The following is a 25,954-nucleotide window of genomic DNA, read 5'->3' as shown; positions in this document are numbered from 1 at the left end:
GCATGGGGCTCATTGCCACCCCAGTGCCGGCTCCCCTCAGGACAGAGCAGAACATCCTCCTGGAAGAGGATTAACAAGTTCATAAATTCTCTTTGTGCCACTCACTCCATTTCCCCCCAAAGAATTTATTGCACAAAACTCTCCTCTCTGCTCATAATAATTAGATTTTAACTCTGATATGCAGGGATCGGGATGGCTGGTGTTATTAAGGGGGAATAGATGGCTCAGTGTCCAGGGAGCAGGAAGAAGCTGCCTGCTTGCGACAGGGAGGAGTTAAAGGTAAAGGGACCCCTGACCATTAGGTCCAGTCGTGGCTGACTCTGGGGTTGCGGCGCTCATCTTGCTTTATTGGCCGAGGGTGCCAGTGTACAGCTTCCAGGTCATGTGGCCAGCATGACTATGCCGCTTCTGGCAAACCAGAGCATCACACGGAAATGCCGTTTACCTTCCCGCTGGAGTGGTACCTATTTATCTACTTGCACTTTAACGTGCTTTCAAACTGCTAGGTTGCCAGGAGCAGGGACCGAGCAATGGGAGCTCACCCCATCGCAGGGATTCAAACCACCAACCTTCTGATCAGCAAGTCCTAGGCTCTGTGGTTTAACCCACAGCACCACCCAGGCCTATCATTGTTGGAAGTTTTGGAGTGTTTTGGAACTGAAAGGTCTCAATAGGCCTGGAAAGGCTGAGTTACCCAGTGCAAGAAAGCAGAGACCACAGGAATGTTCTCAGGAGTCCTGAGCAGAGCTGCAGGTCATACGGTAACCTCTGCACTCCCTACTCAATCTCTAAAGAAGTTTAAATCTTGAGGCACACATGTCTTTTGGAGGGAAGGCATCACACTTGATTTTTCTGCACTTTGGTTTCTCTCCTTTCTAATTTCCCAACTTGGAAAACACAATGTTTGGCAGGGTGCACTAGAGTCCTTGACTGAGGATCCTAGTTGGGACCTGCCTGCCTATGAGGCAAGTTGAAGCAGTTACCCCGGGGCAGCAGGCTCCAGGCAGCTGGGAGAGGTGGCAACTCCGTCTCATGTGCCTGTTGGCTGCTGCTTCCTCCTCTGCTGTGCACCTGTCATGCTCACACCTGCTGCAAAAGGGCTGACAAGGATGACAAGGTGGAGGATGAACAATCTTCTGCTTTGCCTCTGGTGGCAAAATGTCCCGGCCCATTCCTGATCCTAGTATTTGTTCCTTGAGCATAAGAGTGAGGCAGTTACGCATGTGTAGACAAGGGTGTTTGGTTACAATGGACAGGGCCAGAGATGATGGCAGCAGCCCAGGTGATTATCCAGGGGAAATGAGCTGCTTTCGGAAGCGTTTGCAACAGGAGCTTGTATGGGGAGCTGAAGAAGGCTTTTCAAAATATGAATCTGGCTTTAAAAACCAATTTCTGTCTAAAAGACAAGGACACAGCATCAGGCCAAAGGGGGCCCATCTCTTCCAATGCCTTGTTCTCACAGTAGCCAACCAGAGGCCCAGATTTTTTTGGGGGGGAGGTCATGCCTAATTCTGCTGGTGTTGTTGTTTGCTACACCCAGTCTCAGCCCCTGTACCCTTCAGTATTAGGCAAATTGATGGGAAAAAGACAGAAATAATAATGTTAGCTAACTGGAACCTCCGTATTCAGAGGCAGTCTACCCTTGAATATCACATGTTGGGGACGAGCAATAGAGGAAGACCATTGGCCTTCAGTTCTCCCCCCCTTCAGTTTTGCTTTCTGAAATGTGAGCCTGGCTAGGGGAGGGCTTAGGGTGTGCCTATAGCATTATATATAAGCACACACAGAGAGTTTAATTTGTCCACTGGGACCTGCAATGATCTTCTTGGCAATTAATGTTCTGGGGTGGTAGAGATGTATAGGGAGAGCCCCAGGTTCAGTGAAGGGAGACAGAGAGAGCGCTTCCTATTTGCATGCCCGAAGTCTAGAGCTTGGTTACTATAGTTACTGACGGATACACGGATAACAATAGGGAAAGGAGAGAGAGAGAGAGAGAGAGAGAGAGAGAGAGAGAGAGAGAGAGAGAGAGAGAGATGGATTTCTAAATGGATTGTTTTATAGCAACAATTCTCCTTCACTTGACAGCATTGGCTGTAACTTCAGCCTGTAGAAAGTTCATGCTTCAGGAACAATTTGTCACTACTGAGGAAGTTGCGGGGGGGGGGGGAGCCACAAGAATGAGCCTCCTGCTTTATAGACAAGAACATGATCAAGGCTGATGCTCTGCTGTGTGAAGTTGTGCATTCCCAGCAAAAAAATTGGGGAAATGTGTGTAAGAGCAATGGAGCTGACTGGCAGTGCCAGTCTAGCTAGTCCAGCCTTCCTAAGGCTGACGTAGCCAATGTGGTGCTGCCCAGATGAACCACAGCTCCCACCACCATCATCCCTGACCATTAGCCATGCTGGCTAAGGCTGATGGAGTCCAACCATAACCACATTGGCTGCCTCTGATTCAAATTCCTCCTTTCAGACATTCCTTGTGGAATGAGCAGGGCAACAGCCCTGCTTGTCTGGCATGCCTAGGAGCACCTTAGCCAATGCCTGGCACACTTCGTGATCCTGGGCAGAGGGAAAGAGGCAGCCACATCCCCCTTTCAGGCTCTTCTAGTCATCAGGGTACCTTGGACTCTACGCAGGCCTAATTTCATTTCCCTAGGTGGCATAGAAGCAGCTTAACCATTTCAATATTCCTGCAGAGTGAGTGAGTGAGTCATCAGCCCCAAGGCTCTTTACATAGTGCATCCTGCCTGAAGGAACAAGGATGCAAAGAGTCCTTGAGAAAGGGTGGGGGTGGAAGACCCATAGAGCTGCCATTATGGAAGCAAAATCACCTGTTGCAAGCAGGGAAGTGGGCAGGCAGTAAGGGACCTGGGATTGGGGGCAGTGGGTTAGGATTAGAGTTTGTGGGCATTCAATGAAGCTGAATGTTGAAAGATTCAGGACAGACAGAAGAAGAAAGGACTTCTTCATATAGTTAAACTTGCTCCCACAGGAGGCAATGACAGCCACCAAAAGGATGTTTTGGGGGCTATCAATGGCTATTAGCCACAATGGCCTTGCTCTGCCACAGTTTGAGGGAGCAGTGTTTCTGAATACCAGTTGCTGGAAGCCACAGGAGGGGAAAGGGCTCTTGTGCTTGAATCCTGCTTGTGGGCTTCCCACAGGTATCTGAATGGTCACTGTGAGAACCATAGTAGCTAACTACTAGGGTCCAAGGTGCCTTGGCCCCCCCCATAACATATTTGACTGGCTCCCCCCCACCAAAGGTTTATGGGCATTGCCATTCAAGTGATGTGTGTGTGTGCACCACATCATGTGATCAATTACCTCCCCCCACCCCAATTTTATTCAAGTTGGCACCCCTGGTAAGAACAGGATTTTGGGGTAGATGGGCTTTCCTTACGTTCTTATATGCTCTTGTGCTTGGGTCCTGTTTATGAGTTTCCCAGAAGAGGCATCTGGTTCGCCACTATGAGAACAGGATCCTGGATTAGATGAGCCCCATTTGGCCCAATCCAGCAAACTCTTCTCACGTTCTTATGAGTGGAAGAGGAAACAGAGCAAATAATTAAAGCAAGTCACTTGGAACTGCAGGACAGAACTACTCTTGCTGCTGAAGAGACAAGGCTGTGCATGGATTCTGGCAACCACTTTTAGTCAGCTAGCCAGGAATATGCAGAATTTCGCCCCGGCTGCAGAGTGAGATATGGGTTCCTGGCGCCTTTGGGAAGCGATGCTTTCAGGAGAAGGCAGGGACAGCACTTTGGGAGGAGGCAAACTATCCTGGGCCCAGGACAAAATCTTCAGCTCTCTCTTCTGCTGTGGCCTCTCCTTCTATTCTCCCCCCCTTGAACACCTCCCATGGCGTCCCATTTGTTCTCTGCCAGTGGTATTAATCCACCCACAGCCCACAGCTGGACTTAATGGGGGAAAGTTACCTAATTAGTCAAATTACATTTTCTTGAAGTCTCTGTGATGGACTCCAAGTCAGACTGGGCCTATTTATAACTCTCCACCTCATGAAGTGCAATATGCTGTTTGCACGATAAGGAAAACAAGCCGCCACATCTGCCTCCCTCCTGCCACTAATTAAGGAGATTCCCTCTGTGGCGCTAATTCCAGATGCCAGAATCAGCCACTGAACCTGGCAGGCTGTCATCAGAACGAAGGGGGGCTCACAGCAAGGGAGCAGGGAGATGGGGTAAATGGGAGGGGGGGGGTCTATCATCACTAACAGTCAGAAACTCCACAATGCAGGGCTCTGTGCTGGAGACACCCACTCATCATCCTTCTGGGTCCTCTTGCACTTGCCCTCTGCACTAGCTCCACATCTAACATGCCTGTTGATCTATTGTCTCATAGGGCTCTGCCTCCCTGTACACACCCAGAGTTCTTAGCACCCCCAGGCTCTTTGCTGCCTTCCTCTTCACTGAGATCATAGAGTCATAGATTTGTAGGGCTGGAAGGGGTCCCAAGGGCCAGTCCAACCCCTGCAATGCAGCTATGGAATCCCTGATAGATGGCAATCTAACCACTCTTTAAAAACCTCCAATGAAGGAGAGAGTCCACCACCTTCCCATATAGTCCATGCCACTGTCAAACAGGTCATCAGAAAGTTCTTCCTAATGTTGAGTCAGAATCTCCTTCCTTGTCATTTTAATCCATCCACTCCAGCCAGCATGTCCAATGGCCAAGATTGAGTTTTTAAAAACCCACAGAAGTGCTCAATCTGGATTAAAGGGGTGGGGGGAGGGGCAGAATTTGAGAAGGCATTTTGAGGCCTGTCTGAGACCCTGCTGCAAGTCAGAGGAGACGTCACCAGGCTCTATGGGCAAAGAGTGTGGCTCTCGTCTCAGGCAGCTACCTGTGTCCCTCCCCTCATCCTGCACATCCAGGCCATGGAGAGTGTTTCCCCCAGCGCCTTCGTCCTGCTGTTTGCAAGGCCCATTTTTCACCTGTCACTTTCTCCTTGACCTCTGCAAAGAATTATGAGGTGTAAACAAAATTCAAATCAGGCAAGGGCTGGATGGCCCCGCTCCCAAGGAAGGGGAATGAAGCGACAGGCTGAGGAGGGCTAGAACATCTCTCTTAAGTCTTGCTTAATAAAATGTTGCTGCTTAATTGGCACAAAAGAGGATCTGGCCTTTTTGAGATCTATTCTGTGAGCTGTTTTTGAACTCTGCTCACCATCACTTGGAGGAGGGGGGGAGGCGCTGGAAGAGCTCATCCCCTCAATAGCTGTTCAGGTCACAAGGCTGCTCCTCCTGAAGCCCTCGGGCTCCCACCACTTCACTTCACTCTTGTTTCAGATTCCAGCCAGGAAGAGGAGAAAAGGGACAAGGAGAGCAAGGTGCTCCTGGGCACTGGTCCATCTGGATGGCAAGAGAAATCCAGGGACCTGAGCAAAGGAGGCTCTTTCCCCTCCCCAATCCCCCCCCCAGGTCCTGAGTAGAGAACCTGGGCACTTGTACTGCAAGGAAAGGGGCTTCCAGAAAGCTGCTATTTGGAGGTGGGATTCCATCATATACTAACCAAGTCAGGCTGTTCAGTGATGGCTGATGGGGAGGTCTCATGTAGCAGACCCACTTCCCCAAAGACTGGACTTTTCGCAATAAGAAAAGGGACAAGAAAATGCACTGGAGAGGGTGGAGTAAGACCTGCTTAGATGCAACACTGTCGTCTACTATCTCACAAGCAATGCAGGGGAAATCCTCTGTCAAAGGCTGGTCTGGAAGCACCTGGAGGTGCTGAGCCACTGAGCCTTCTGTGATCGCTTTGGACAAAGCCAGTATATTTAAGAATATAAGAAGAGCTGGCCAACTCTGAATGTGGCCTTCAGAATGAAAAACATTACCCCTCCCTCTGCTGGCCTAAAGAATGTCTGGATGGGCTTGTATGTGTATGTGAGAGAGATCCAGATTTGCAGGTAGCAGAGATGGTGCAACTGCAAAGGTGTCCTGGAGAAGTTTCTACTTTCAATGACTTTAGAGCCGCTTATGCAATACCCTCATGCTCGTTGTAGGTATAGGTATAATTATTTCATTACGCTTTCCTGTGAAGTGTGAAAACTATCTTTACCAATCCTCCTAAATTAGTTAAATATAATATTCGGTGAGACAGGAGATAGAGAAATGTTAATTGAAACCAGAGAGGTGTTTATAGGGTGATATAGTGTGGCCAACTGTGACTGAAATTAATGTCTGGGGCCCTTGCAAGTGATTCATATCCCAGAGTTTATTAAATATTTCCACCTGCAGGTTTAGCCAGGCCAAACAACCCCTCTGCAAGGCAGGGAGGGGGGTGATAATCTCCCAGTGAAGGGGGGCAGAAGGACAGAGGGGCATCTTAGAGCTGCCATAATTGGATTGGGCTTCTTTCTGCTGGGGGGTAGGGTTGTGAGGACACAGATGGCTGTCCCCAAATATAGCCTGTCTCCCACAGCTGCTGTCACTCATTGCCTGCTGTGGGACCCATGAAACATGGCCCATCCATGGGGCTCCTCATACATGATTGCCCACCCCTCCTGCCTCCTCCCAAGCAGAATCTGGCAGAAGAAGGGGCTTTTCAAAGAAATGAATGTGAACTGTACTGGGAAGGGAAGGCGCAGTGGGCAAGAAACCAGGGGAAGTTTGGCCTTAGCCACAAACTGACCAGAATAATAGCATCACACAACCGTAGAGTATAACAAATAAGCACTGCAATGCAATGCAATATATACAGGCAGCATAGCTGTCAACTTTTCCCTTTTCTTGCGAGGAATCCTATTCGGAATAAGGGAATTTCCCTTTAAAAAAGGGAAACGTTGACAGCTATGACAGGCAACCATTGTCATGAACACAATAACACAAGAAGAGTCTTCCAGTGCTGGATCAGGTCAAAGTCCCATCTAGTTATCACAGGGGCCAAACAGATGCCTCTTCTGGGACGCCCACAGGCAGGACCTGAGAGCAACAATGATTCTTCTCACCAAGATCTATGATCACAGAGAACTAAATCTGCTGTTGTCCTGAATTTCTGAACTCACAACCATTTGCTATTATTTCCTGTAAAGTTTCCAGATGTGGCAGGACATCCCCTGAAAGCCTTATTTGCCTCCAGTGTTGTGTCAGTCAGTTCCACCAGAGGTAGTACCTCGGTTTAAGAACTTAATTCGTTCTGGAGGTCTGTTCTTAACCTGAAACTGTTCTTAACCTGAGGTACCACTTTAGCTAATGGGGCCTCCTGCTGCCGCCGCCGCACCACTGGAGCACAATTTCTATTCTCATCCTGAAGCAAAGTTGTTAACCTGAGGTACCATTTCTGGGTTAGCGGAGTCTGTAACCTGAAGCGTCTGTAACCTGAGGTACCACTGTATACATGTTTCTCTATCAGACTCATCCTAGCTGGCAGAAGCACTCAAGGAGGGGGCGGCCTGGCCAGTTGAGGGATGTGCTTGGGAGAGAGGGTGGTGGCGGCCTTTGCATCCAGGCCTAGGATGTCACGTTTGAATGTTCCCCACCCTTGAACCTCATGATGGGTGTGCTGTGTCTCAACCTACTACAAGTCAGCTCTTGTAACCACATTGTTTGTTGACTTTCCATCGTGTTTCTCTGGGTTCTCTAAGAATATCAAAAGAACCCTGCAGTGCTGGAGCAGACCAATGGCCCATCTAGTCCAGCATCCTGTTCTCACAGTGGCCAGCCAGATGCCTTTCTCTCTGATCATTAGGAAGAACTTCTTGATGGTAAGAGCAGTGGAATGAACTTCCTCAGAAGGTAGCAGACTCTCCTTCACTGGAGGTTTTTTAATCAGATATTGGATGACCACCTATTAGATATTCTTTAGCTGTGATTCATGCCTTGCAGGGGGGTTGGATTAGATCAGGTTTCCTCAACCTCGGCCCTCCAGATGTTTTTGGCCTACAACTCCCATGATCCCTAGCTAGCAGGACCAGTGGTCAGGGATGATGGGAATTGTAGTCTCAAAACATCTGGAGGGCTGAGGTTGAGGAAGCCTGGATTAGATGATCCTTGGTGTCTTTTCCATCTCTGATTCTACAATTCCATGCTTCTGCATGCACGCTTCACAGTCCATGCACAGATCGCAGCTAGCAGGAGGAATGCAGTGTAGGGAGAGCGAAAGTGTTGGAACACCTGGGGCAAAGCCGTATGGTGTGGGAATTGGTCTTGGTTGAAATATCCTTTGTGAGGATCAGGCTGCAGTTGGCCATCCCACTGAATGGGTGGTGGCTTCCACAACAGGCTTGGGAGTGCTCAGACAGTGGCCGGGCAATGGTTTTTGATGTGACAGCATCATGTGCAAGGCAGGCCAAGGCAGGCCGCGACACATTTTCAAGATCCCAGGAGCTTCTGGATCCTGAATAAGACATCAGGCTCTCAAAGGAAGCCAGACTCTCTCTCTTTCTCTCTCACACTATTTTGGCAGCTTCATTAGAAAACATCCCCATTAGCCCTCTCTGCAGCGCAGGCCAGGCTCCAAGATGGATGAGCCTGCTAGAGCGGCTGCTGGATTCAATCATTGCAAACATTCCCTGGTCCCGGTGGGGAGCTGGGAGGCTGGCTGGGAGCTGGAGTCTGTCACCCTTGATGTATTGTTGTCACTCATTGGCTGCGGAAGAGCATTTCCTGCCCATTGGCAGCCGTCATGACGGGCCTGTGATTCCAGAGGGCAGCAGTGCTGAATTAGAGGGACGATGTGTTGCCTGGTGACTAAGTGCTAGCAACACAGAGGAGATAGACCTCAATATGCGGGCAGCAATTACACCCACTCTGTGTGGGATTCTGGGAACAAACTTCACAGCAGGGTCATGGTCTTCCCTTAGATGTGTCCAACCATGGCCAGGCAAGTGGCTGAAAGCAGACAGCCAACCGGAAGAAGGCAGAGGGTGGCACATTCTGAGAGCCCCTCCATCATCATCATGCATCTGGATAGAAAGAGATTTTGCCTTCTGGAGTCTCAATTCCTGGAAGATATCTAGTAGATCCAGGTCAAGAGGACTTGGCAGCCCAGTTCAACTCCGAAGTTCCAGGAACAACTGACATAATTCTGGCATCTTGGAACAGTCCACTGGCATCAGGAGCAGCATCACCAATGCAATTCAAAAGCAAGTTTAGACCCATATAGTCTTTTATGGCTTTGACTTGCCCTGGATATACTGAAGGGCCAGATTGGAATCTGCTTGGTCTTCTGAGGCCCTTTTCTGTGTGTCTTCAGTGGGACAGGGGTGGCAGTGAGTGGAGACAGGGGCTTTTCTTTTTTTCTTTTTTTAAACAAAATTTTTATTGATTTTTCCAACACATAATAAAAGACAAACACCTCACAAGAACAAAAAACAAACACAACATTAAACATATATCGACTTCCCCATACCTCCCTTTCGCTGCATCCTTATTCCAACATTCTTTAGCAACCCTTTAATCAGTTTATCTAATTAACTTCCTTTTCATTAAATTTCCTCAAATTTATTAGTTACAGCTGTAATTCTCTACTTCATACCCCTTGACATCCTAACACTCCTCAATTTTACAACAATTTTTAAGATATATTTTAAATTTCTCCCAGTCCTCTTCCACCGTCTCTTTCCCCTGGTCGCGGATTCTGCCGGTCATCTCTGCCAATCCCATGAAGTCTGTCACCTTTGTCTGCCATTCTTCCAGAGTAGGTAGTTCTTGCATCTTCCAATACTTTGCCAGAAGAATTCTTGCTGCTGTGGTTGCATACATAAAAAAAGTCCTATCCTTCTTTGGCACCATTTGGCCAACCATGCCCAGGAGAAAAGCCTCAGGTTTCTTAAGAAAGGTCCATTTAAGGACTTTCTTAATTTCATTATAGATCATTTCCCAAAAGGCTTTAATCTTTGGGCAGGTCCACCAAAGGTGGTAAAAAGTACCTTCAGTCTCATTACATTTCCAACATTTGTTATTGGGCAAATGGTAGATTTTTGCAAGCTTGACAGGGGCTTTTCGTGGTGGTAGTGGTGTCCTGGCTTTGCAACATTGTCCCCCTAGAAGTTTTGCCTGGCAAGTGTTGGACAGCAGCTTCAAAGCCATTCTGTTTCCCAGGGCTTTTAATGAACAGCCAGGGGAATGCTGGCTGCCTTCCTGTTTTACATCTGGGCTGTTTCATTGCTTCTTTCTGTTTTTAGCAGTGTTCTTTTTCTTTTTTCCATTTTGGGTATATTTTTATTGCCTATATTTTTCTGAAATTACAGTCATATCTTGGGTTACAGATGCTTCAGGTTGCGTTTTTTTTGGTTACGGACCCACCGAAACCTGTGAGTACCGGAACGGGTTACTTCCAGGTTTCAGCGGTCGCGAATGCGCAGAAGCGCAAAATCACAGTTTGCAAATGCGCAGAAGTGCCGAATTGCAACCCGCACGTGCACAGACACACTGCTGCGGGTTAAAAACGCTGCGGGTTGCGAACATGCATCCCACACGGATCACGTTCGCAACCTGAGTGTCCACTATATAAATATTTTAAGTATATATTCATGTGTGGGGCATGCCTTGCACTGCCCAGGATTTTTTTTTAGAAACCACCAATTGTTGTTGTTGTTTTAAAAACAGACAGTTAATTTGTGAGTTTGGACTTGTCATGCCAAAAATTGGATGAGGTCATGCCAAAGCCATGTTTTGGTCCACTATCTTGATTCACACAGGCGCCTGGTGTCCAGACATCAACAAAGACCCCTACCCCACCTCAGAAACCCTTGTGCCAAGTTTGGTGACAATATATCAAGTGGCGGTAAAATCTATGACAAAAAAATGGATGAAGCCACACCAAAGTCACATTTCCATCCACAGTATTGATTCAAAATGGTGTCTGACATACTAATGGCAACAAAAACTACCACCTGCACCTTGGGAGCCAATTGCCAAGTTGGGTGATGATCTACTGAGAGGAGACCAAATCTTTGTAAATAAAAGTGGGAAGTCATGCCAAACTGATGTTTTGGTCTACCATCCTGATTGAAAATGGTGCCCAGCATTCAAACAGTGATGAGAATTGCTCCTCCCACCTCAGGAACTCTCATGTTGAATTTGACAACAATAAGAAATGACCACACCTATGCCAAAAAATGGAAGAAGTCCCACAAAAGTCGTATTTCATTTCACTATCCTGATTCAAAATGGCCCTCAGCATCCAAACAGTGATGAAGACTTCTGAGCCCACCTCAGGAATCCTCGTGCCAAATTTGGCAACAATATCTCAAGAGATGGCAAAACAACAACAACAGGCAAACACTTGCCAAAAAGGCATGTTTTGGTTTGCCACCTTGATTCAAAATGGCATCTGGCATTCCAAGGATGATGAAGTCTACCACCCCACCTTGGGAACCCTTCCTGTCACACCGGTGGACAGCCAGCCAGCCAGATCACTTTCTGAAATATATAGTAGCTTGTTCATCTCGGCTCCTTTGTAATTCCTTCCTTCTAAGGTACTTTCTGCATCCAGATGAAGATGCACTGGGAGGAAGATCCCTTTCACAGTGAGTCAAAAGGTGGGTGGGGCTGGCTAGTGGTCAACTGCATGATTGGGCTGTTGCACAGTCTCTGACACAGACTGTGGCCCTTTCCCTGCCCACCCCACCCCTGCCCTCCCCGCCCTGCAGCCACCTCATTGCTGGCCTCCCTCTTTGGAGCTGAGCTGCCTCCATCTTCCCACTCAAGAGCAGCACAAATGCTCCTTGCTGTTTGTCAGCTGAAATGATTATACCTAATCCTTTTGTCAGGTTGTTAAATTCCAATTGCAGCATCAAATACCGGGTTCCTGCAAGGAAGGAACGTGCAAGGGGAGAAATCCATTCTCCATATCAGCCTCCCTGAGCCACACACCAAACAGCCAGCCTGTTGAATCATTGCAATTCATGAGCTTGCGCCAGGTGGAAGGCAAGTCCATGGCCATTCCCTGTCCTTGGTACTTAACTGTTCCAGGGACCAGTTAATTTGGCTCTGCCATCCCTGGGGGCCCTATAGCAGCCTTCCCCGGTGGAGTAGTGCCTGTGTGAAAACTCATTCGCACGCGCACACACACTTCTTATTTCCCACACAAGCGTGCGCGTGCACACACACACACACACACACACACACTGCTCTTCTTGGAGCAGGTTGTCTGAGGGAGGCATTGGACCATAGGAAGCTGCCTTATACTGACTCAGATCCTTGTTCCATCTAGCTCAGTGTTGTCTACACTGACTGCCAGGGTTTCAGCACAGGACTCTTTCCCCAGCTCTACCTGGAGATGCCACAAGGGATGGAACCTGGGACATTCTGCATTCCAAGCAGGTGCTCTGCCCACTGAGCTATGATGGTCCTTCCCCATCAAGATGGCACTGATGCCCATGATGCCACATTGGCTGATGTTTTTACCCACATAGCTGCTCTTCCTCAGATCACTTCACAATCCCTCAAGGCATTTGAAAGGGCTCACTCCAGAGATCTCTGCCTCAGCTCAATCGTAGCCTAAAACCCTTTTCTTGGTGACTGTTGCGGAGGCCCCTCTCTGGCACCTAAAACTGTCAATGCCACTAAAGGCTTGGTCTCTCCTGATTCTGCTGATCTGATGGCAGAAATTGCCAGCCAACAGAGAGATGAAGGCTTGATGGGTCAGCAGCTGCTAAGCCACTAGAGGAGAAGATCTCTGACATTGATGTCGAACTCTGTGACATAGCTCAAAGAGCTTGCTCTGCCATGAATACCAGTCTGAAGCAGCAAGCCAGATTTGACTCTCCGTCTCTGTACATTTTAAAGTCAAAAAAGACTGGGGGCCTTCAAGTTTAACTGGAAAAACTTCAATATAGTGATAGTGAGTGATATTTAAAAATACACTTTAGCAGAATTCTGGAATCTGAGGAAGATGGGAAGGTTGTAGGTTCTCCCAAACACTGATCCAAAGAGCTCTTAGCAGTTCTTCTTCCCACTGGAAGCTGGTTCTGAGTGTGGGCCCCATTCCCTGGCTCTGGAACCAGCAAATCTGGTGCCCAGCATTTAGCCAGTGAAGAAGGCAGGTGCCTGCTTTCAGCTGGGTTTAGATTTCAACAGTTCATCATAAAGGTCAGATGCCATCTGCAATGAGGAACCTGCTCCTGCAACTTAAGAAGATAAGGAGCCCTGGCTTCTGGAGGAAACCAAAGCCCCATCCAGTTGAGCCCTGTGTTTGCCACTGTGAAGCCCACAAGCAGGACCTGAATGCAACAGCAACTCTCCCCACTTGGGATTCCCAGCAGCTGCCTCTGATTCTGGAGGTTCTATATTGGTGCTAGTAGTCATTAATAGCCTTATACTCCATGAATTGGCCAAACTGTCTTTGAAGGCCATCCAAGTTGGTTGGCCATCACTACCTCTTCATGTGTTCCTAGCATCCAGGAAGTTGTGTCACACTGGAAATGCTTCCAAGTCCTGCTTGTGGAAACAGTTGGGGAGCCTTCCCTCAGTTCAGTGTGTGGCAGGGAAGGGGTTAATATATCTCCGGTCTTAATTGCAGTGCAGGAGGGAGTTGGGGGAGAGTTGCCTGAGCATGCAGATAATAATCATCTCCGCCATATTTTATGCTGATATTATTTAATATCAGTGATGCTATACAAAAAGTGGGAGGACATGGGAAGCAGCTGACTTTCTCATTACTGCTTAATCTCCTCCCTGCAGTTTCTCCCCCCCCCTGTACTTTTTAATATGCTGATATTTGATCAATTAACTCACTGGAAGTGGCTGCCTGTTTCCAGGAGGAGGATCACACCTGGGAGGCTCAATTCACTCAGCCGGAAATGAACAAAATGCAGATCACTCACTTGGGGATCAGATTCCCAGTGAGATGGCAGCAGCAGCAGTGACTGGATTCCCTTTTGGGGCTTCCTAAGCTAAAACTGTCTCTTCCATTGACTCACCATGGAAGAGTCTCTTCAGCCTCCAGTACAGCAGCTGTTTGGATTGCTTGTGACTCAAAAGTCTAGGAAGCAGGGGGAGGAAGAGTCAGGCTGAGTTCAGAGAATCAGCATTGGCCTTTCTGAGGCTGCTCACCTGAGTCTGGCACAACACGCAGCTTTGATTTTAGACATGCTTTGGCTTGGAATGGAAATGCAGAGGGGTTCTGACTTCGTGTGTGCGCTCCTGCTCAGAACTTGGTGCAGGACATAGTTGTGGTCAAGCCTCTGCAGTTGACAAAGGGGGGGAAAGGGAGTTCATATTTTTGAGGTGTTCCAGCACTGATCGGTCCTCTCAGCACTTCAGCCTGGCGGTGAATCACCTCTTCTGAATTTGTCATTTGCAAAAGGATTAATGTGTGTGTTGAGGGGGCAGTATGCTTGTAAGTGCCTCTTATCTGCAGGAAGGCACCGAGAGTCTGTTTCAGCTCCTCTGAATTTGGGTGTGTTTTGAAGTTTCCCGGGAGTGATTGACAACCCCATCCACCTCCCCATGGCTCAGAACTAAATCCTGCCTGGTAAGTTAGATACCTGCTACATTTGCAGCTGCCAGAGAAAAGCCTCACTAGTGTGTGTGTGGGGGGGAGGGGAAGTGGCAAGGACCCAATCCCCCCCCCCGCCTATCATAGGAGCCAACTCCTAGGGGCCAAGGTCACTTCACCCCCCAATAAAATCTTTGAGGGGGCAGACCCCCGGCTGATGGGCATTATCATTCAGATGGTGTGTGTATCCTGCATCTTGTGATTGATTATGCAGGGTGGGTCTTACCCCCCCCCCAATTTTATTCATCTTGGCATCCCCACACCCATCCTATGTGCTTTTCAGGTGCCACCCACTGGCCCCTTTTGCAGAGAGCTTCCTCCTCCTTCACCACCTGCCCTGGTGAGATTGAGCCGTCTTTCTTGAGGCTGGGCTTTCCATCCACACCAGAAAGTTAATCTCTTCCTCTTCTCCACAAGAACATTTATCACATGGAAGTGGATTGTTGTTGGAAATATTGATCAAAAGCCTGTCTTGTTTCTTGGCGGGCTGAAAATTGAGTGCCTTGCCTAGTCAATTGTTCGGCCTTTCCAACTCTGCAAGGCAGCCAGAGGGAGGCAGGGCGTGGCCCCAGGGAGATGGAGGAGGCCTCTCCCAACACCTGTGAGTGCAGGGTACGGATGTCCTTCCAGGGGACATCCTGAAGAGACAAACTTGCCTTGCGATGAGTTTGGCCAGGTTTATCATTGGGAATGTTTGTGCAGAGACCTGACAAAACGATCACAGAATTTTTTTAAAGTGCCTGCTTGTGTTCAGTACTCCCAGTCTCCTAACTGTCTATCCAGGGTTTGGTAATTTATTTTAATTTATTTATATATATAAAAAATAAAGCAAACTCAAACTCTAAAATCAAAGCAACTCATAAAATAATTACTAATCACACACAGAAGAAATCAGGAAATTTTTAAAAAACAAGCATGCATCACTAAATTAAATGTCTGGGTAAGGATGCTGGAAAAAATAGTTTTTTAAGCAGAGATCTAAAGCAGTATATTTATTTGTTTGTTTGTTTGTTTGTTTGTTTTATTTAAGGGATCTATATGCCACTTACCGTAATTACCAAAATCTTTAAGTGGTGTACCTGCCTAATGCCAATCCACAGGGAGTTCCAAAGCATAGGAGCTGCCACCTAAAAGATGGACTCCTCCTTATACATAATGAGCTGGTAATGGCCCCCAAAGTAAAAGTGAAGTGTGTGTGTGTGTACAACAATATGCATTGACTTCCACCCATCCACCTCCAGTGTTGATCCTGGCACTTACAGAAGGTTAATTTCAGATGATGAACTCAGCCACATTGTAATATTTGATTTTGCTCTGCTTTGAAGCACTTTATGCTTATTGATTTTCAATAGAGTTGCTTTTAGCTCAGCAGCCAAATGTCATTTAGGCAAAGGGCTCAAGGAGGAGACAGATTCACACTGGCTGCTTGGACACCCTACCCATATTGAGTAAAGACACTCCCTCTGCAAACAGGGATTCAGCAAAAAAAACAACCCCACAAAAAATAGGTGTTCTCCCTCGGGGGGGGGGGGGGGAGGCTGCCGGTCAGTTGACAAAAGGGCCAGAGTCTTGCTGGCTGCACCTTCCTGGAGCCAGAGGCAGGAAGAGGAAGAAGAGGCTGAACTTCTGCCTGAACATCTGGCTGGCCCACCTTGCTAAGTGTCAGCTCCCTGCCCCAGTCTCTTCAGGCAAGGGTATGGATCTGGGCCTCTCTTCCCACCAAGAAGGTGGTGCTGGTCATTTGCACCTAGCACTGACCTGAGACACTCTCTGCTTCAAGCTTGTCTGCTTCTTGAGCATTCTCCCTGATTTGTTTGCAAGGAGGTTACACGATGACAGTTATTCATTGATTTCATTCTGATTTGTTTTTGGAGAGATGAGACCACGATGGGTCAAGCTGCTGCTGCCCCCTGCCTTTCTAGTGCATCTCCCTACCACTTTCCTTACTGCAAAAAGTCCAGTTTTGGTTTGGGTGGGATGGGGTTGTTCTGCAACAGCTCAAAACCACCTTTAATTGTGGGAATTGAATCTTTCCATGAGAATGTCTCACACAGGGAGGCAGATGATAATTCGACTGCAGGAAAATGGCCTCTGACAGAATCCCATTAATCATGAATAGAAGGGGGGGGGGAGATTTTGCAGGGTGCAGAACTGAAGCCCCCATGTTCAGATCATCTCCATGCTTCCTACAAATCTGCTGCCTTGCCTGGGGGCACAATTGACTGTGTTTCGTCCTCCGCTCAGAAGTGCTTGTATAGATTATGATATATAAATTCTTTATTGTTCCCTGCTAACCATCTGAACTTTGATTAGGAGTTGAGTGACCTCAATTTCCCAAGCACTGCTCAGCCTTTGCGGAAACAAATATGCTGCGTTCAGCACAAACGGATGTTAATCGGTGGGCAGGGAAGAGGCGGCGAGTGGCTTGCAAAGTTGGTGGTGGGTCAGCCGTCACTCAGGGTTGTTCCTTTAAAAAAGTTCACATGGAGAAGAAGGCTCAAGGCAGCTGTGCTGCGAGAGATGCTTCTCAGCCTCTCAATATTGCCACAAAAACCAAGGGGGCTTCTGGACTGATCACTCCCAGTGAGAGCTAGAACATGAGACTATATGAAGAGCCTGCTGAATGAATCCAATGGCCCATCTAGTCTAGCATCCTGGTCTCACAGTGGCTGATGAGATGTCTCTACTGGGAAGCCCCCAGGCAGGACTGGGAGAGCTAAAGCAGCAATTCTTGACCCCCTCAAGAACATCTCTATGGTGTGGGGGCTTCAACTCTAAACATAGAGTTGCTATGCTATTCTCTTGCATTCTATTCTTTAGTGTGATGAAGTTTTGCAATTTTAGCCCCTGGACAGTGGCCTGACTTAATGGGGCATTCCTTCAGGTGCCCCACTTTAGCTGTGAAGCACACAATTCACATTTCTCATCTTCCCCACTGCCCCTACTTGCCATCCTGTGCTTCTACATTCCTAGTATGTCAGAGCCAGCAAAAAGCAGTTTGCCAACCATCATCATCATTATCATCATCATCATTATTATTATTAGTCAACGTTTCCCTTTTTTTAAGGGAAATTCCCTTATTCCGAATAGGATTCCTCGCAAGAAAAGGGAAATGTTGACAGCTATGCTATTATTACAGTATTTTTTTTTTTAAAAATTAGTGTACTCTGAGCATGTGCTGCCTCACATTTATAAAAATTGCACCATCCTGCCTATGGGAATAAGATGTGCTTTGCTTCTGCTGTCCCTGATGCTGGATACATTTACTTGGGGATAATGAGCACCATTTTGCTGTTGGAAAGGATAATATGTTTTTAATGTAAAAATAATAACATGATCGTCGGCAACCATGTCCGTGCCTGCAGGCCTTGACTATGTTTAGAAAGAAAGAAAGAAAGAAAGAAAGAAAGAAAGAAAGAAAGAAAGAAAGAAAGAAAGAAAGAAAGATGGATGAAGGGTGTTGCAGCCAGCATCCACACTTGTGGATTTGCCTTGCTTATGACTGACCCACCCAGGTGCTGGAGCAGGGCCTGTTTGCTGCTGCTCCATCACCTTCTGCTTGGGGGGGGGCAGGGGGTTGCTTGCCCTGCCCACTGCCTGGTCTGCAGGGCCCTGGACATCAGCCCAAAGGTCCAATTGCAGTAGAATCACCGAATCCTTGTTTTTCTACTTATTTATATTCAGAACCCACCTTATTTCTGTAATCTTAAATTATTCTTAAACTGTTTCTAATATTCTAATTGTTGCAACTTACCTTGCAAGCTTGGGGTGAAAGGCAGACAATAATAGCAAGCAAGCAAGCAAGCAAACAAGCAAACAGCAATAAACTGTACAGGGACCATTTTCAAGCTTAGTTCTCAGGTGTTTCTCGCCAGCCTTCAGGAACCTGTACATTGGCTGATTATTTTTCTTAAGGTACATGATTGTACATTAAAACATGCATTCTCCCTCCTCAAGGTCACCATTCTGAGCAGGGAAACATCTCCAGGCTATTGACATAAACTTGTTTCCATTTGCTACTTGGCACTGAATGAGCATCCTTTTCCTGCGTCAGCTACAATGGCCATTAATGCTCACAAACAGACCGATAATACTGTGGGATGATTGTAGAAATGTAGCCAGAAGGGACCACCAAGGGCCATCTAGTCCAACCCCCTGCCATGCAGGAATCACAGCTAAAGAATCCCTGACAGATGACCATCCAACCTGTTTAAAAACCTCCAATGATGGAGAGAGTCCATCAGCAGGAGCAGGACAGGGTCCAGGTGTGCAACCCTGAAGTGTGCAGCACAGTTGCTAAGCACAAAGAATACAGGATGTCCCTGTGGGGTGTCTGTGCAGGTAAATGTACATGTTGGGGAGGGGAATGTGTGGATAAATGGACACCCAGTGAGAACTCAAGAGACAAAATCACCCACTTGAAAAGAGGAATCAGTTTCTTAAGAAAACATGCCTCTTGGGGATAAAGTGCAGACTTCTCCTCCTCCCCTCCAGGCCCCACCTAGAAACTCCCTGCAGCAATTCCAGGTATCCCAATCTGGGAAACCTGGAAAGGAGCCCTGTGTGGTTTCTCAGGACATGGCGCAGGCAGCCAGAGTCATTCTGCCTCAGACAGCAGCTGTTGGAAACTGGAAAGGAGCTAAACTTCTTTGTCGGTCCATGAACCCACTTCATGATTGCTGTTCGTTCTAGAATCCCAGGACTGGGAGCAATCTAAAATAAACATTCCCAAATACTGTGGGATATGATCAATGAGAGGCAGTCAAGTACAACATACCTTGAAATGCTAGAGAAGACATGCGAGGGAATGTTTGGTCCAGCCAGTCGAAACTTCCTGTTCCTCCTGGCTGGAGCATCCTTCCTTTTGGATATGATAGAAGGTGGGCGTGACCTAACCCGTCCATGTAACAAAAGGACGAGTCACGCAGCAACCTTTCTCTTTTTGACTTCCTTCTTTGTTTGACCAGCTTTTAGCTAGGACTGGACTGCTAGCTCTCAGCTAGCAGAAGCACTGGGATTATTCCCCCATAGGGGGTAGATCCACATGTACATATTTGTAACTAAGTCTGCCTTCAGGAATCCAACTGTGAACTGATGTAAGTAAACGTCTCTTATTGACTTTGAATAAGATTGTGGCGTCTTTTTATTTTTTTTAGAGGGATTCAAGGGAACCTACCAGGAACATACAATTCAATCTGAGACAGACTGAATTATATAATAGTGAGAAGCTCACACGAGCTTGAAACCAGCTATCTGCTGTGCATGTAAAAAGGGGGATGTAACTCTGCCAAGGAAATAGCTAGCGCAAGTTAGGAAGGATATTAATAAACAGTATATCCTATCCTGCCACCCTGAACATTCCCACAAATACCAGCTTCTGAAATTTCAGTAAACGTGTATAAAGCAGCTTTAAAATGTAATTAATATACCTAACACACCTTAAAATATAATAATTAATATGGGTAGCACACTTTATAATTAATTAATACAGGTAACACATCATACATAAACACATCATATAAAATTTTAAAATGCCCCCCCTCTCCATCTTATGGCCCAGGTAGGCATGATGTGGATTCTGGGAGGCCTTCTCCTCCTCTGCTTCCTGCAATGGATATGTTTGCATGGATATGTTTCAATAAAGCCAGGCTTACACTTTACAGTGTCCACAAAGACCCTAATGTGGAAAGTTTCCTGGCAGGTAAAAGCATTGTGGAAGCCCCTCCCACTTCAAGGTGCTTTTCATTAACTCACACAGACCATAATAAATTGTGGTAATTATATTATTTGGAGATTTACTAATCCAAGTTCAGTGAAAATGAGATACTCCCCCCTCCTTCTCCTTCCAATATCTCATTTATCATTTGATTTTCAGTTAATCTCAGCCAGCCATTCTGTGATTCCTTTATTCATTCTAGACAGGTTAATTAAAACAGCTCTCCACAATGAATATTGCTCCCCTTCTCTGGCAGCCAAATGATGAAGGGGGCGGGGTGGGGCTGCTTAGAAGAAGGTAACCCAAAAGTGGGGGCAGAGCATGGAGGGTCACCAAAAAGGCCCACAACCTCCAAACGACTATCGTCCTCCGTGCCTTTTCCCATCCCTTGAACCTGTAGCGGGTGCTGCTCTTCAGTTACAGTTGCCATTTTCAGATTGCCCTCTGCACATGCACAGTGGTCTCATTAATGGAATGCAGAAGATCTTGGGGCATCTCCTGCAAGCTCCAAAGATCTCAGAAGGCCCCTTCACAGTCACTGGGAACAGGGCCTTCAGCACGGCCATTGCTGGCCTGTGGAATAGCATCCCTGTTGAGACAAAACAAAACAGGCACCTGCTATCTGCACTTTCTGGAATCAATGGGAGATATTCTTGCTCCAAGGGGCTTTCTTGGCCTGCTTAATAGGTCTCTGCTGCGGCTCTCTAGTTTGCATTTTCTTTTAAAAAAAAATTCTGCTTCAACTGTTTCGTTATTGTTTTTATTGTACATCAGCTTGTGACACTTGTGTGGTGGGAGGTTAATAAAAAAACAGCAACATCATCTGAGTAACAGCAAGACCTGCAGGTATAGGGCGGTATATAAATTCAAATCATCATCATCAAGATTAAAGCACCAACAACCACCATTTCACAGGAAGCAGAAAAGGATGCTGTGGACAGAGAAAGAAAAATGGGGTTGAGGAGATGCAGCCCAAGAGGGCTGCATTTCATCCCTGAGCGTGATATTCCTTATCTGGGCTTGAACCCAGCACCCTTAACAAACTACAGTTCCCAGGGGATGTACCATTTTCTGGTTTGCCTCAGGCAGCAAAATGTCTTGGTCTGGCCCTGAGGAGGAGAAGTCTCTCTCTTTTTTTTAAAGTAATATTTATTGAAGTTTTAAAGGTTACAAAAAGAAAAAAGAAAAAACACCAAATTAAACAAAAACAAGGCAACACATCACAATAAAAAAACAGAAAAATAGAAACAATTAAAAAACAAATCAAACCTTCCCATAACTTATCTTTCATTTGCTTGTTTCCTTGACCTCCTCACACCTCCCTTTTTTGTATTCTAGTTCGGTTAGCTATTTCAGCAAATCCTTCCCATCTTTTCCAATTTTTGTCCTGTAATTTATCTTAATATTAATGTAGCTTTACTTTCCCTCCTTTCACCAATTAACAGTCTGTTTTTTCCTAAACCTTTGTAACATTTCTGCTAAAATCACATAAATTCATTCCAACATCATTCTAACATTCATTAATTTTACAATGTTTTTGTAAATAGTCTTTAAATTTCCTCCAACCTTCCTCCACCGACTCTTCTCCCTGGTCTCGGATTCTGCCAGTCATTTCCACCAGTTCCATGTAGTCCATCACCTTCATCTGCCATTCTTCCCGGGTGGGTAGATCTTGTGTCTTCCAGTACTTTGCAATAAGTATTCTTGCTGCTGTTGTAGCATACATAAAGAAAGTTCTATCCTTCTTTGACACCAATTGGCCGACCATGCCCAGGAGAAAGGCCTCTGGTTTCTTCAGAAAGGTATATTTAAATACCTTTTTCATTTCATTATAGATCATCTCCCAGAAAGCCTTAATCCTTGGGCATGTCCACCAAAGGTGAAAGAATGTACCTTCAGTCTCTTTACATTTCCAACATTTATTATCGGCCAAATGAGGAGGAGGAGTCTCTCTTGCCCATTCTCAGACTCTGGAGAAGAGAGCAGGGGGATCCATCTGTTTGGTTCTGGGCCTCTTTGCTCTGCTCTTGTTCAGCTCTGCTTTGCCTCAGGGTTAATCCAAATGGGTGGAGAAGAAGGGGGGGGGGAGCACCACAGGTGGCAGCTCAGGGTGAGAAGAGAAAAGCAAGGAGAGAGACAGCCAGTGACATGGGGACCTTGATAAACCCTCCTTCCAGCATTCATTCTCTCTCTCTCTCTCTCTCTCTCTCTCTCTCTCTCTCTCTCTCTCTCTCTCTCTCTCACACACACACACACACACACACACACAGAGTGTTACATGACCTGGCCTCAGTTTCCCCCCTCATGATGATGAGGTTGGCAACCAGGGCCAGATTTAGGTTTGATGAGGCCCTAAGCTACTGAAGGTAATGGGACCCTTTATATGTCCAGCTGTCCTTTGTCAACAACAAATTATCGCTGTTTTTTGTTTTGAATATATGCTATATGGTAATCTGTGGACCTAATAGGTATCTGAAGCTATTTGCACATAACAAAATATGTACATCATAGGAGCCTACACAACACAAAACATTTTTGCTGCATGTAGGTTTTATTTTGTTTTTTATCTTATATTTTGGAAATGCTTATCTAATTTTTTTCTTTAGTATTTTTGTGGGGGCCCAAGAAAGTGGGGCCCTAAGCTATAGCTTGTTTCACTTATACATAAATCTGGCACTGTTGGCAACCCAGGCGGGTGAGCCGCTGAAATCCAGAGGAAAATGTCTGCTCTTTCTCCCCTGGGTGGAGCATGAACATAGCTGTTAGGCCATTTTTGGGGCAGCTAGCCTTGAGGAAATGGTCTTGGAGCTGGGAAATTAAGATATTTAAAAATTCAAGCAAGTGATCATAAGGAGTTGGGGGGGTGACAGGGGTGAACCTCCCTGTCTGTAATGAAGTGGCTATTAGCAACCCCATCAATCCAGAGCTAATCCAAAGTTATGATCCTCTGTTACAGATACAATCAAATGCAATTTTCTCCATTCCATGAATCAGAAACACCGTCTGCATTAAGGGCCTAGTTTGTCTTTTTGTTCCTGCCTTTCCTGGAACACTCTCCCTCTCTCGCTCTCTTTCTCTCGCTCTCTTCTGGTATATTGCTCGGATGTCTGCTAAGGGCGCCTTGCCCTCAAAAATCCCCATTAAATACCAGAGAAATGAAGAAAGTGAAATGCTATCTAGACAGCTGGAAGTAAAAAAATGAAAAGTGTGGCACTTAACTGCAGAAAAAAAGCCAATTTTTATAACCTGAATAGACAGTTTTGTATAAAGAGGAATCCCTCACCCAAATTCAGAAGCAGCTGAGTGGCAGCTAGTGGCTGGTTTGGATCCTGGTGGGAGGCTGGGCTGAGGGAGGGAAGGCTCCATTCATACAGGCACAGGCAGGCAGGGCTCCTCTCATTTGAAACCTTCTCTGTTTTGGCAAGCCTACCCAGACATATGATTTAATTCCCCGTATTTGTTTTAAAAGTTTCATTAGTTTTATCTTTGCTTTGAATTTCTGTTGCCACAGACCTGTTTGTGTGGAAACGATCATGTGGGCTTTGCCCTCTCCCCCAGTTTAGTCCTTTATTGACACTATTTAATTTATTTATCTATAGTGTTTATTTATATATTGCATTTATTTCCTGCTTTTTCTCCAAGATGCTTAAGGTGGCGTACATGGTTCCCCTGTTCACAACAGCCCTGTGAGGTAGGTTAGGTTGCGAGGGACTGACTGGCCATCAAAATGAGTGGGTGACACTCACTGGGGGTTTCACGGCTGAGTGGGGATTTGAGATTTGAACCCAGGCCTCCCAGGTCCTAGTCTGAAATTCTAACCACTACACCAAACATGTTCTCGACACAATAAGAGTGCATTGGTAATGATTTTATGCTGCTTTAGCTTGTTCTGTGATGCTTCCCTGATTATGCCAAAAGGCTATTGCTGTGTGAAGGGGCTGCATGGCAGCAGAAGTGGAACACCTCCCCTGCTGAACATGTGTGCATGAACAGTTGCAGGATTTTAGGAGGAAGTTGTAGGATATGGACTGGTTGGAGGTGAAGTGGTGTGATCACCCCAAGACGTTTGCAGGCAAATGACTGCCCTTATAGCATCAAGGGAACAAATCAATTAAAAAAAATAACAACACTTAAAATAAACAACATAGAATAAAAAAAGTGAGAACATGAAAGGTACAGTATACTAAAACACTACAAGAATTAACAATTGCAGTTCCATGTATATTTATCTGATATATAGATATTATTATTATTATCCAAATACACACACATTTATCTTTAACCTACTATATTTAGTATAAATGGGCTCCAATTTCCATTATACTTGTTCATGCAAAGTGCACGTCTATAAGCAATCCACTCATATGTGGCAGGTGTAGTCATGTATTCATTTCCATTCATTAAATGGAGCTGTACATTTATCTTTCCAGTGCAGCAGTATCAGTCTTTTGGCCATAGTAAGGGCACAGAAAATCCATTTACGTTGTCCAGTTGTCAAATTCCATATCGTAGGCATGTAGTTCAAAAGAATATTATCCTCTGAAAAAAATGACTTTATTTGCACATGAATCATGAATCACAAATCATCCTGAATGTGCAATAAAAAAGAAGCCTGGAGGGGCTGAAAGTGCCCAGGGCTGGGGGTGTAAACCATCCATTTTAAAGATGCTGGCTTGTTTGGAGTGCAAAGGAGCTCCAGACTGATCCTCCCCTCTCCCCCCTCTTCCTCCTGGCTGCATTTCAGTTCTGGGAGTCCTTGCAATGCGGGGGAAGAGGACAGGAACATAACAAGCAGCTCCTCAGCTTCTCTTCATTAATACTGGGGGTGAGCCAGTTTCTCCACGGCTGCAGTCAGTCTGTCTCCCTTCCACAGTAGTCATCCTAGCCCTTCATCTTATTGCAAGGGGTTGGTGGCCAGTCTTTGTTGTGCAGCATTAAGGCTAGAAAGCATCCCCTCTCCCTCATCAGCACAAGCCAGGATCAAAGTCCTTCCTATCCAGTGCTCTCTCACAGGTTTCTTCTATGAATTGGGCAAGGTCTCCTTGCAAGGCCAGGGCTTTTGTATGCTCACCTGCCCTACTCTCTGTCCCAGCCTGTTGCAGGCTCTTCCTTCTGACCCTTGGAAGGTTAGTGAAGACAGAGGTTGCAAAGGGCTGGGTAGGCATCAGGTTTGCGGGGAGGAACTCCAGAGCACATAATACAATCTGACGAGATCCTAGGCACCCACAGAAACATCAGCAAAACAAGAATGATACTGATGTTGATTTAGACTTGCTAGCTGCTTGTTACACAGAGGTCTGCAAATGAAATTGCCTTCTCTCTCTATATATGCAGCCAGCGCAGCAGGCCCCTGCAACCTGATGCCTCCAGATGCTGTTGCACCTGAACTCCACCTTCAGCCCCAATCTGGAAGGGTGCTAGGTTGGGGGAGGCTGCAGTGCAGCTCATTCTGTTGTTGTAGTTACACAGAATACCCAGGTCTCCTGTTCTATGGAAGCTGAAGGCTCGCAGGGTAAGTCAGGTGGTCCTCTGGCAGGTGCCCAGAGGAGCTTCAGTACCTTGGATAGCTCCTGGGTCCTGCTGAGATTTGCAAGTTGCTATCTCACCTAGCACCTTGCTGCAACTGTCTGGAAAACATGGTGCTGGCTGAAACAGATCACCCTTATTTGTAGCAGAGCTGGTCTATTCTGCCTTTGTGAGGTGCCAGTTGTGTGCCACTCCTGGGCAACAGTCATTCAGTGGTCCTCAGGATGCCTTCTGGATTAGATAAATTCA

This window comes from Podarcis melisellensis (genome assembly GCF_964234715.1).
Source record: "Podarcis melisellensis genome assembly, chromosome: 14".
Classification (NCBI taxonomy): domain Eukaryota; kingdom Metazoa; phylum Chordata; class Lepidosauria; order Squamata; family Lacertidae; genus Podarcis; species Podarcis melisellensis.
Note: the sequence above shows the minus strand (reverse complement) of the source record.